A 13,745-nucleotide genomic window follows, 5' to 3' on the forward strand; every position below is an offset into this window, starting at 1 on the left:
AAAGAAAGAAAGAAAAAAAGAAAACTTACAGGTTATGGTCAAGGGTGAATGGGTGGAGAGAGAGAGAATAATTGAATTGAAAGAAATAGGCTACAAATTTATAAAAGTAAAATATGATTTTGTATAGATTTAGAAACAAGCAGAAAATAATAAATTGAACATAAAATAAATATGAAAATTATTACAAGAAAAGAAAATGCACCAAAAATCTTTAGAAGTAGAGACTGAGGTATGTTTCAAGAGTCCTTTCAACTGAAATTAAAGGCCCTCTTGGATAAAACTCAAGGACATTGATCATTCCTTACCTTTAATTCCCCAGCACTGTTCCAGTTTCTGTCTTGCATTTTGTCAGCTGTCATAACTGTTTAATTGATGAAACAGTGAGTCAGGGGTTGTATAAAAAAACAAAAGAATTCAGTGGGATTAAACTAACTGGTTTCCTTATTAAAAGGTAAAGAAAATGTCTTTACTACTAAAATGATAATGATTTTCATTATGATTTTCAGTTTCATGATTTTAGAGTTTCTTTTAAAATTGAGCCTGACAGATGTAAGATTTGGCAACTGTTAGGATTTACAATCAATGATGAACACAGAAAGAAACACAGCAAAAATAATAATAATTAAAAGTTGCAACTAAAAACTAAAAGAGCTGAACACTTTATTCTACTTTCTCATCATCATTTTCAGTATCCTGAAATTGAGAAGTTATTTTCTCTATTCTATAAATATATTGAAACATACTCATTTATTCATGCACTTTTATTTATTCAAGACTCTTTTTTTTCCTAATACTTGTACAATACTTGACTGCTAGAGCAATTATAACTACAAGCAGGCATTATACTATTTTTTCTTTTGTAATTCAAGCAGCCAAGTAGTTTACTTAATTAATTATTCATTTCAATAAAATTGAGCATGCAATTGACGCTAAAAATAAATGTGAATAAAACTGTAATGTTAACTAACTCATGAGCAAAATGTCCAGGCCTTGCCAAATCATACTCTGTACAGTAAATTAACTCAGTCAACTGAGTTAACTTCTTCAAATGGAAAGGATAATTATAAATTGTTTTAAACATGTACATAAGTACAGGGACTTCCAATAAAATATCTTGACCCAATAAACTTAAAAAACCTGCTGATCTCAATTAAGTGGAAAGCCTGCCAAATTTCAAATTCATTCACAAGGTGAAGATAGCTTAGGGACTTGTGGGACAACATCAAATTACCTAATATTTGCATCATAGGGCTCCCAGGAGAAGAGAGAGAAAAAACAGAAAAAAATTTTATTTGAAAAATAATGGGTGAAAACTTGCCTAACCTGGGTAAAGAAACAGACATTCAGATATAGAAAACCTGGAGAGTTCCAAACAAGAGGAAGTTACAGCCACCCAATACCAACAATGGTATTGTGAGTATAGCATAACATGTAGTCTTGTTGAATCACTATGTTCCACACCTGAAACTAGTGTAACATTGTGTGTCAACTATACTTCAATTAAAAAAAAAAGACATAGAGTGGCTGAACATATAAAAAATAAGACCTTTCTATATGCTGCTTGCAAGGAATGAACTAGATATAAAGACAGAGACTCAAAGTGAAGAGATGGAAAAAAAATATTGCATGCAAATGAAAATCAAAAGAAAGCTGGCAAAGCTATACTCCACTCAGATAAAACAGACTTTAAGACAAAAACTATAATAAGAGAAAAACGTTATTATATAATGATAAAGAGGTCAATACAACAAGAGGATACAACATTTGTAGCTATTTATACACCCATGTGGAGCACCAAAATATATAAAGCAAACATTAACACCCAAAGGGAAAAATAGAGAGCAAGAGAGTAATATTAGGAGTCTTCAATACTTCACTTACACAATGGATAGATCATCCCGACAGAAAATCAATAAGGAAACAACAACCTTAAATGACATGTAACACCAGAGAAATTAATAAATATTTACAGAACATTCCATAACAAAGCAACAAAATACACATTTTTCTCAAGTGCATATGCATTGTTTTCTGAGGTAGATCATGCATTAGACCACAAAACAAGTTTTAATAAATTTAAGAGAACTGAAATCATATCAAGCATCTTTTCTAACCACAATGGTATGACACTAGAAATTAATTTCATGAGCAACACTGGAAAATTCACTAATATGTGGAAATTAAACAACATGCTATTAGACAACCAGTGGACCAAATAAGAAATCAAAGGAGAAATAAAAATATCTTGAGACAAATAAAAATGGGAATGTCACATATGAAAATTTATGGGATGCAGCAAAAGCAGTTCTAAGAGGGAATTTTATAGTGATAAATGCCTACCTTTAGAAACAAGAAAAGTCTCAAATAAACAACCTAACTTTGGAACTCAAGAAGCTATAAAAAGATGAACAAAACCCAAAATTAGTAGAAGTAAGGAAATAAGAAAAATTAAAGCAGAAATAAATGAAATAGAGACTAAAAAGACAATAGACAAGACCAACTAAACTAAGACCTGGTTCTTCAAAAACATAAACAAAATACAAACTTTCAGGTATACTCACAAGAGAGAGAAGACTCAAATAAAACAAAAAAACTGAAAGAGAAGCTGTTACAACCAATACCACAGAAATACAAAGGGTCATAAGGAACTATTATGAACAGTAATATGCCAACAGATTGGACAACCTGGAAGAAATGGACACAGTCCTAGGATGAAACTGGACTACAATGTTACACCACACACTACAAAATGAAACTCAAAGTGGAGTAAAGACTTGAAACTAAGACCTGAAAACATAAAATTCCTGGAAGAAAACATAGTTAATAAGCTCCTTGACATAGGTCTTGGTGATAATTTAATGAATCTGATACAAAAAGCCAAAACAACAAAAACAAATGTAACAAGGTAAGACTACATTGAACTAAAAAGCTTTTTCACAGCAGAAGAAATCATTAACAAAATGAAAAGGCAACCAACTGAATGACAGAAAGTATTTGCAAATCATATACCTGATAAGGGGTTAATATCCAAACATACAAATAAGTTATACAACTCAATAGCAAAAAGCAAGCAATCCAATAGCAAAATGGGCAGAAGAACTGGATCCCTAAAGAAGATATACAGATGGCCATACATGAAAAGATGCTCTACATCATTAACCATCAGGGAAATGCAAATCAAAACCATAATGAGATAATACTTCACACTTTTAGAATGGCTATTATTGAAAAGACAAGAAATAACAAGTTTAGGTGTGGATGCAGAGAAAGGGAACCCCGTGTACTGTTGGTAGAAATGTCAATTGGTACAGCCACTGTGGAAAATAGCATGGAGGTTACTTCAACAATTAAAAATAAGAGTTACCATGCAATCTAGCAATTCCACTTTGGGGTTTTATCTGAAGAAAATTAAAACTCTTAACTTAAAAAGGTTTCTCCACCCCCATGTTTATTGCAGTATTATTTATAACAGCCAAGATACGGAAACAACTTAAGTGCCTATACACAGTGGAATGTTTTTTAGCCATAGAAAATAATGAAAGCACCATTTGTGCCAACATGGATGGAGGGCATTATATTAAGTGAGATAAGTCAGATGAAGAAAGACAAGTACTGTATAATTCTTATACCTGGAATTTTTTTTAAATTAAAAAAAGTTCATAAAATTTATTCACAAGGGGATTGAGTCTATTATTTCTCTCATAGACTCATGATAGAAAAACTCTATTAGCTTTCACATGTATCAAAGGAAATACTTATTCTATATACTTACTCATAGAACAAGTACACTAAATTCCAAAGGCATCAGAAACACATAAAGACATCTAACTAAAGATCATTTTCAACTTAGGAGGAAGACTTCCTTTCTAGATCTATATGACACCATAATAAATTGAGTGTAATAAGTTATTTTTTTGATTTATATAACAGAAAAATAGTACAGTATAAAATTTGGACAATCTTATATAACTAAGAACTATTTTTTAATTGCATTTGAATATTGGACATAAGCTTTTATTTATATTAAATAGAAACTGAAGATTGAAATTATTACTGTTTTCATAAACTCTAAATACTTTCAAGCAAACATAAATATTTGAGATGACTTTGTAAGGCAGGATGTCTTTTACAATCCACACAGTACTTACCAGGAAAACTATAAGCACTAATAGTTTTTCAATTAACCATAAAAAAATTCTTTTGAAACTATATGATACCACCCTTATTAAATTTTTTAATCCTTTGTAGGTTTTTATGACTCGATATATTGTCTAAAGTCCTGTTTTTCTTGCAGATATATAATATTTGCAGGCCTAAATAAACTAATTGCAATTAGGATTACTTGACCAAGTTGATAATTAGGCAACTCTCCAAATTTTATTTCATTTTAGTACTTGAAATATCTCTCAAAAGCTTGCATCAAAGTAACTCGAGTTGAAGTATAAACTGAGCAGCCTCTCCTGTTTCTTCAAATTCTTAAGCAATTTCCTTTTTTTTGTTGCTGTTTTTTGTTTTGTTTTGTTTTTCTTGTTTGTTTCTTTGTTTGTTTAAGAGAAAGAAAATATACACCCTTGTATATTTTGGTTTCTATGAAGACAGTACCAGTCTACCACAGTCTGCTGGTTCCTTCCCTCAAAATCAATAATGAAGAGAATCTAGAAGCAAAGGGAAAATAAACATGAATTCCAGGAACTCTGGCAGCATATAAAAACTTGAAAAATCTCTGGGGATATTAAAGAGTGTTTTGAATTAATATATTTGTGAAAATTGAGTTGCTATAATGCAGATAAGAGAGATTTCAGAGGTAGATGTAACTGAGTAAATTGGAGGAAAACATTATTTTTTTTTACCTCTCTGTATTCCCTTTGACAAGCATTGCCGGTTTCCTCCAGGTAATATTAGTGTAGCACAAAATCTGTGCTTGGATGACAAGTTGAAGACAGCATTTAATGACCAGCTGCCCTCAGGCATTCCCTGTCACTGCTCTGGACTCTTGGAAGACACACTGTGGAGGCTGCCTCCTCCCATTACTCTTTCTCCCTAAGTGTTTAAAGTTTAAACCAACCTGAGGATATTGCCTTCATCCACATGGTCCATGATACTTGTATCTTTATGCCTGTTCCAAACAGCAAAAAGTGATGGAGGAAGAAGGCTCATCATCTCCCATGAGAACACATTACAGATATTGCACTTCTCAAAAGTTACTTCACATCCCACGGGACAGAATTCAGTAACACTGCATATGGTCGCACGCGCTTACAAGAGAAGCTGAGGAATGTAGCATATACATATTTTTTTCTAGGTAAGCATATGCCCAATAAAACATTTCAGGGTTTAATTACTAAAGAAAAATGAAACATGTTTATTGAGGTATAGCTAAAATCTTCTTCCATCGTCCAATCCATTCCCTTCCCAAGTATTTCTGCACAGCCATCTCATCTTCTTAAAGAATAAAAAATCTCCCACTCCCTGTGTGAAACTATATAGACCTCTTTTATTTACTACATCCAGCTCAAAGTTCAGGATTTTGGGGTTATGTGTGAACTTCTTCAGATTATCTACCCACAATGTATCACATATACAATTGTGTATTAGTTACCATGGTAAAATTTCCTTTAGAAATGGGAAGAATATCTTCTTCTTTTTTTTTTCTTAACATATATTGCATTATTTGTTTCAGAGGTACAGATCTGTGATTCAACAGTCTTGCACAATTCACAGTGCTCACCATAGCACATACCCTCCCCAGTGTCTATCACCCAGCCACCCCATCCCTCCCAACCCCCCCCCCACCACTCCAGCAACCCTCAGTTTGTTTCCTGAGATAAAGAATTCCTCATATCATTGAGGTCATATGATACATGTCTTTCTCTGATTGACTTATTTCACTCAGCATAACACCCTCCAGTTCCATCCACGTCGTTGCAAATGGCAAGAACTCATTCCTTTTGATGGCTGCATAATATTCCATTGTGTATGTATATATCACATCTTCTTTATTCAAAAAAAAAAAGAAGAAGAAGAAGATAGCAGGAGGGGAAGAATGAAAGGGAGTAAATCAGAGGGGGAGATGAACCATGAGAGATGATGGACTCTGAAAAACAAACTGAGGGTTCTAGAGGGGAGGGGGGTGGGGGGATGGGTTAGCCTGGTGATGGGTATTAAAGAGGGCACATTCTGCATGGAGCACTGGGTGTTATGCACAAACAATGAATCATGAACACCACATCAAAAACTAATGTAATGTATGATGATTAACATAACAATAAAAATTTAAAGAGAAAAAATAAAATGCAATACAAAAAAAAGAAATGGGAAGAATAAAACATCTCACAGTTACTGATCAATATTAAATTCCAATTCTTATGGAACAGCAGAGACTTTCTTGTCAAGAAGAAGAGTATACACCTTGGTTCACTCATCTGGCTATAACTATTTCTATTTCCTGGGAGGTTTTTCTTGTACATTTCCCTCTATGGTCACATCTGTGCCAAGCACTGGAGAGCATGTGTATCTGGGCTTTGCATGGCTTTCACAGCCTGGTTGCTGCTGATACTAGTTTGGCAAACTGAAATTGGTAAATGCTACAAATGAGGTCTGGATACTATGTTAGTAATACAGGTTAACCTTAAAAATTGGTCATATCTTCAGTCATTACTTTGTGAGTGGCCCACAGATTTTTGAGGAGACATCTTTCCAATACTTGAAAACTATAATCTTTTTCAGCAAAGAAATCACACACACGGTCAATGAAGAACTGAATGCTTTATTTCACTTTCATCTTACTTGTTGATGTAAAGAAAATATCAACTTTTATGTCCAAATTAAACTTGTTCAAGCTTAGCTTGTTTATACATATGAAAGTTTGACCAAAATCAACAACAAGGGGCGCCTGGGTGGCTCAGTCTGTTAAGCATCTGCCTTTGGCCTGGGTCATGATCCCAACGTCCTAGAATTGAGTCCCGCATCAGGCTTCCCGCTCAGCAGGAAGCAGGATTCTCCCTCTCCCTCTGCTGCTCCCCCTGCTTGTGCTCTCTCTCTGTCTGTCAGATAAATAAATAAAATCTTAAAAAAAAATCAACAACAGTAATCTGTAAGAATTGATTTACTATTTGGAATTTTCAATGTGCTTTTTATATTTTATTATCATTTATAAATTATATGCTACACACCCTTAATATCAATAACATTTGTATTCCATCATCTATCTGTCATCTATCATCTATCTATCTATCTATCTATCTATCTATCTATCTATCTATCTATGTATATCATCTATATCTATGTCAAAAGCTGGTTGTTAAACATTTATCAACACACCATTGTCCACCAGGTAGGTATATAGAGATGTAGTTTATACATTTTCATTTATGAATTACACAAAGTAAATATTAGTGAAAAGAAGAATTTACACAATGTAATACTACTTATATAAATGTATATAAATATTCAAAGGCATTATATATGTGTACATATATATGTACCTTTTGTTGGAAATACATGTAGTTAATAATGTATATGAATTATGAACTACAATTAATATAATTGTATAATTATATAACCAATAATACAATTATTTGACTATTAATAATTTAATTATTAATTATTTATGTATTAATGTTAATTACATAATTATTATGTATTATTGTTGATTATCATATGTATATGTATCATGCATATACATGATTAGCTACAATTCATGATAGTTTTTGTTCAGCTGGTCTTTTGAGAATAAAATTGAGTTATGTTAAAAAAGGCATCAATCATGCTTTGAAACTTGACTTACTAAGATAAGTAGTAGGTACCTGAGTATGCCCTATATCGTTCCTCATTGTTTATTATAGGTCTACATTATTTTGTAATATTAAACACTTAAGAAAGCATCTTGGTCCTCAGTATGTTGGAGTTCTTTAAAAAATGGAGACAATAATAGTAATCATTGTTTTTATATTAAGTAAAAATACTAATATTTCATTTAGAAGAGGTGGGGAGAAAGGTGAAATAAAGTAACAGTTTAAAATACATACTACCACTATGCCTGAAAAAATACTAACAGTAATACCATATAAATTCTAACTCTTTCTACTCACATGGCTCTAATATGTCATTATTTCTTGGCTGGGCTACTGTAGCTGCCAACTGATGGTCTCCTATTCCTTCATTCTCTCTCTCTTTTTTTTTTAAGATTTATTTTTATTTGAGAGAGAGAGAGAGCACAAGCAGGAAGGGCAGAGAGAGAGGGAGAGAGAATCTCAAGCCAACTCCATGTGAAGCATGGAGCCCCATGTGGGGCTCGATCTCACAACCCTGAGATCAAAATCTGAGCCGAAACCTAGCGGACCCCTAACCAGCCATGCTGCCCAGATGCCCCTTCTTCATTCCTGTGCTTCCCTCGTACATAGTCACCAGAGCAAGCTCTCTTAAGGGTAAATAAAATAATGACATGTCCCTGCTTAAAATATTCCAAATTCCTCCTATTATTCTTAGCAATATGCCCAACATTTATCATTTTTTATAAGGCCTTTCTGTTCTAGCTGCCACGCACTCTGTGATGTCATCTCCCCCCTCTCAAATCCCTGCTCACTACACTACAGCCAGTCTGGTCTTTATTTCCTTTTCATGCGCCAAACTCAGTTCTTTTGCACTCGCTGACCTTTTTGTCTGGAAAGCTCTTCCAGATCTGTGCATAATTCCCACCTTCTCAATATTCATGACTGAACCCAGTGTGATTTCCTCCGAAAGTCCCTCTTCACCTGCCTTAACAAAATCAGCCCTTTGGTCATTTTCTGATACATATTCTTATTACTTTTCCATTGCATTTAATAACTATGATTATTGTATAATTGTCAGAGTATTTGTCCATACATAATAAGAATTTTTATGTATTTATACATATATGGACATATAAATATATATATATACACATTTGTATATGTTTATATGCATATACATTTATATACACGTATTCACATATATTTATATATACTTTCTGTATGGGCAATAATATATGTTAACATATATTATTGTTCATATACAATTTGGTCTGATACAATTTTTTAATTAAATTTTTCCACCAGAGGGTAAGCTCACTTAAAATTGAAGCAGATTCATCCTGTCTGCCTGGTTCATTGCTATATCTGCAGATCCCAGGCACAGAATAGGCCTTAGTGGGTATTCACTTTAGGAGATCCACAATTTTATTCTGAGTAACAACACAGCCAGCTAAGAAAAATATTTCCTCACCTTCCTTAGAGCTATGCGACCATGTCACTAAGGTCTTGCCAGTAATATATAAATAGAAGTGTTCCATGGAGCATCTGTGCAGACTGCCTAAAGAGAGTTTTCACAGGTCAGATGGGGGGCCTTTTTGGTTGTGGCTGTTTTTATCCTCTCATTTCATTCAATAAAATGTGTATGCAATTAAACTTTGAAATCATCTTGGATACGTTCGGCTTGATAAGGGAAACCACACGCTAGGATGCTGAAGTAGGAAAATTAGGTTCTTCATGATCATGAAGTCCATTTTGTCACACAGGATTACTCACTTCAGAATACTTATTTTTCTCTAAAAGAGGAATAATTGGAGGCGATTGGGTGGCTCGGTCCATTAAGCGTCTGCCTTCGGCTCAGATCATGATCCCAGGGTCCTGGAATGGAGCCCCGCCTCAGGCTCTCTGCTCAGTGGGGAGCCTGCTTTTCCCTCTCCCTCTGCTGCTCCCCCTGCTTGTGCTCTCTCTCCCTCTGTCAAATAAATAAATAAATCTTTTTGTTTTATTTTATTTATTTATTTGACAGAGGGAGAGAGAGCGAGAGCAGGAACACAAGCAGGGGGAGTGGGAGAGGGAGAAGCAGGCTTCCCACTGAGCAGGGAGCCCGATGTGGGGCTCGATCCCAGGACCATGGGATCATGACCCAAGCTGAAGCCAGACGCTTAACGACTGAGCCACCCAGACACCCTAAATAAATAAATCTTAAAAAAAGAGGAATAATTGTTTTTCTTAAGACACTGTTATTTTGTATTTCATTGTTGGATGAGTTCCTAACTGTATATGAAATATTTATTACAACAGAATAAAAATCTAAGATGAAAAAAGATAAAGGAGAGAGAGAGCAGTAGTTCCAATACAGGTTTTCTCAAATAATAAACTTCATTTTTTAGAGAAGTTTTGGGTTTTAAAAAATTGAGGACAAGTGGAGAGTCTCCCTATGCCCTCTCTCCCTGCCCCTCCAGTTTCCCCTTCCATTATTGTGGTATTTTTGTTAAAGCTGATGAACCAATATTGATATATTATTAACTAACATCCATAATTTGCAATAAGGTTCACTCTTTATGTTGTACATTCAATGGGTTTTGATAAATATATAATGACATGATAAGTACACTTTTATGTGTTGAGTTAAATGAAATTAGATAAAAATATTAGCAAGATTAAGTAAATGTTATATTTATTTGATTATGTGTTTGCAGTATGTCTGTTCCTACTAGAATATAAGCCCCTTAGGAATAGATTCTTCGTATGTTTTGTTTACTGTTGTATTTGTAATGCCTAGAGCAATTTTTTGCATGGAATAGATTCTCAGTAAATATTTGCTGAATATGCAAATGTGAATAAGTGTTGAATATTCTTGAAACAGAGTTGATATTCTCTAATGCAAAACAAAATAAGAAACCAGAACAAAGAAATTTAAACTATGTTTGAAAATTTCAGACATTTTGGAATGGTGGGGAGGAAAAGAAGGAAAGGAAATAATTTGAGGGCAAAGTATTTACAAAGATTTGGGCAAGAGTTTTAGAAAAGAAGCAAGGGATAATGCAGTACCAAGGTATAGTAACAAGAGGGGGTTCTTTCCACCTCTAATACTTAATGGGCTAGGAGAGAAAAACCAGAAAGAGAGAGAGGGAGAGAAAGTGAAGGAGGGGATGGGAGTGGGGAGGAGAGAAAGGGGGTGGGAGATATGGAGACAGCCACCACAGAACTCAGTCAACGCTAAGGGATCTCACATCAGAGGAGTTAGAGAACCAAATATATCTAACTCTCTTCCCATTCTGCAGATCTACTGCCTGCCAGTAGGTTTTGTTGTTGAAACTGAGTCATGAACTGAGAAGTAAGGTAATCTATCCATGTGGCTAATAACAGACAACCTCTCAGTTTTAGAACAAGGTGCTATAGAACAGCAGAGGAAAGAGAATATATTAAAGAATATGGAATACAGAAGAATGCATAGAACAGTAGAGAATGACTTTATTGTGGCAAACAAAATATCCTTTTCAGTTCTGTTTTTTTTTTTTTTAATCTGACTGAAAACATTCTTTGCTTGAAAATTTTATATCCAAACACAGAGGATACAAAAAAATCCCATTAGCTACCATATCCTGCAGGGTGTTAGATATTGCATTGCATTCTCAAGTGAAACCAAACATTATTCACCATTGCTAATCTTCATATCAAGTAGTAAATAAAAAAGAGGAGAAATGAATAAAGTAACATAAAATATCACTACCATAACTGATTATGAGGCTTTAACTGATATTCATGGCTTTTCTACCACACATTCTGTTTCCTTTACCCTCTACCTGCACCTAGGGTACACCTGGCTTTTTTAACCTAGCTAAAGGACCCAAACTACTTGAAGATCTAAGTCCGCATTAGCATTGTCTTTGCATAGTCTCAGCACATTTTCACTGGCAAAGTCTACTGGGCAAGAAACTGTAAGAAGTGCCTTAGTGAAGTCTCTGGGTTCCATCTATCATCAGCTCGGTACAAGTATAGAGCAGAGCAATCTCATTTTCTACTTAGGAGTCAGTACCAACCCGCCAACACCCAGTTTAACAGTCCTCTTCTATATTCATAGGTTCAGTGACATAAGGAACCTATAATAGCCAGAGAAATGTCTCAGCTTCTAGATGAATGAAATCATTTTCATATTCCACAGTATTGAAGAAACTGAAGCTTTGCTCCTTTACACAATAGAACTTTCAATCCCACGGAGTCCAGTGGGTTATTTGATATCACAGTAAAAGGGCCATTTCCACCCTGCATCCCTTTGTGGATCTATGTTTCTGGCTATGGAAGAAACAACACCATATATGGCTACTGATTATGTTATAAATTGAATTATTTAGGAAAGCACTTCAGTCCTGTAGGGAGTTGTCTGCCAGCTGGCATTGAAACTGAGCATTCTGTGGGTTATAACATAATTCTGTCAAACCAGCTGCTTTTGGATTACTGAGCACATGGTAAAAATATTCTGTGGGTGTGACTCTTTGTCTGTACTCTTTGTCCGACAATCTGTCCCTTCAACAGAGATGATGTTTAACAGGAAATTATGACAATGGGTAAGACCTTCTGGCAAAAGCCATGTGGACAGGGCTTGAAAGATTTTTGCGAGAGACATCTTTCCCCTAACGTGGCGTTGGGGGTTGGTGGGAAGGATCATTGCCTTCTTGTGATAGAAAGTGATCTTTATAATATATATAGCTATTTCTTTTTTCCGTTTGAACACATACCCAGGTAAATAGCCACAGATTTGTCCAGGGAGATGTAATATATGCAGCAGGGGTCAAGCTGGCATTTACTTCAAAGAGAACCAGCTCCATCGGAATATATCCTTGTAAACCAGCTTGGTTCTGGGAAGTGAGAATGTGGTGAGTTAAGTTTCTGCTAACCAGACTTGGCTACTTCCCGCATTTGTTTAGCACCACTTTATCAGGATATCCAACTGTTACATTTTTAGGGACCTTGTCCTCAGTTAGTGATTGACATTAATAAAGCTCAGGGCCAAAGACCAAAAAGAACACAACTAAAGTCAATCACAGTTAAGTTTATTATTTTGCAGCAGCAGTAAAAAGCACATTGGAGGAATCAGAAGACATCTCTTTTGGAAGAGGGAATTACAGGATGTGAGGTAATGGGAGGCTTTAGTTTTATTTATTTATTTATTTATTTTTTTGAGAGAGAGAGAGAAGCGCACATGGGAGCTGGTTGGGAGGCAGAGGGAGAGAGAGTATCTTAAGCAGGCTCCATACCCAGCACAGATTGCCACATGGGTCTCAATTTGACAACCCTGAGATCATGTCCCCAGCTGAAATCAAGAGTATAAGCTCAAGGAACTGAGCCACCCAGGTGACCCCGCCCTCCTTTTTTTTTTTTTTTTTTTTAAATCAGCAGGCCTGTTGGCCAGGACTGGCGCCTGGTCTGGGCCAGTGGAGTATAGTGTTTCCCAGAAAGGCAAAAGGATCGCAGCTGGAGCCCACAGTGTGCAATAAATGGCTGGGGTATATAGGTCGCAAGTGCATATCCTGAAAGAGAGGCAGAAGAGTATGAGCTGAACGGCCTGTGTCAGGGGCAGCTCAGAAAACATGCAATCAGGTTGAGGTGGTACGGCCACCACACTCTCCTCAAAGGAAGCCAGATCTTGAAACCAGATCTCGTGGGATCTGGGGAGTTCTGTGAGAGCCAATAGGAGAATCCTGCAATAAGAGACAACTGGCTGTGAAGCACCCAAGGTCCCTCTTCCCAAACTTCTTAAGGAGACTGGTTCATAACACCTGTTAAGCAAAGCCTAGCGCTTTTGTGCCTCCACTTTGCACTCAGAGTCAAAATGCCACCAGAGGCCCCAGCCATGGTACAGGAAACTTCTGGCCCAAAGGTTCTGCAGGGGCAGGACCTCTTGAGACCCCACTGGGGTAGTGAACTGCACATACATAATACGCCCCCTTTCAGGAGACTGCAGACCTTGGGGCA

Source organism: Callorhinus ursinus, unplaced genomic scaffold (assembly GCF_003265705.2).
Source record: "Callorhinus ursinus isolate GAN/ISIS: 27379988/994484 unplaced genomic scaffold, GSC_fseal_2.0 scaffold4, whole genome shotgun sequence".
Classification (NCBI taxonomy): domain Eukaryota; kingdom Metazoa; phylum Chordata; class Mammalia; order Carnivora; family Otariidae; genus Callorhinus; species Callorhinus ursinus.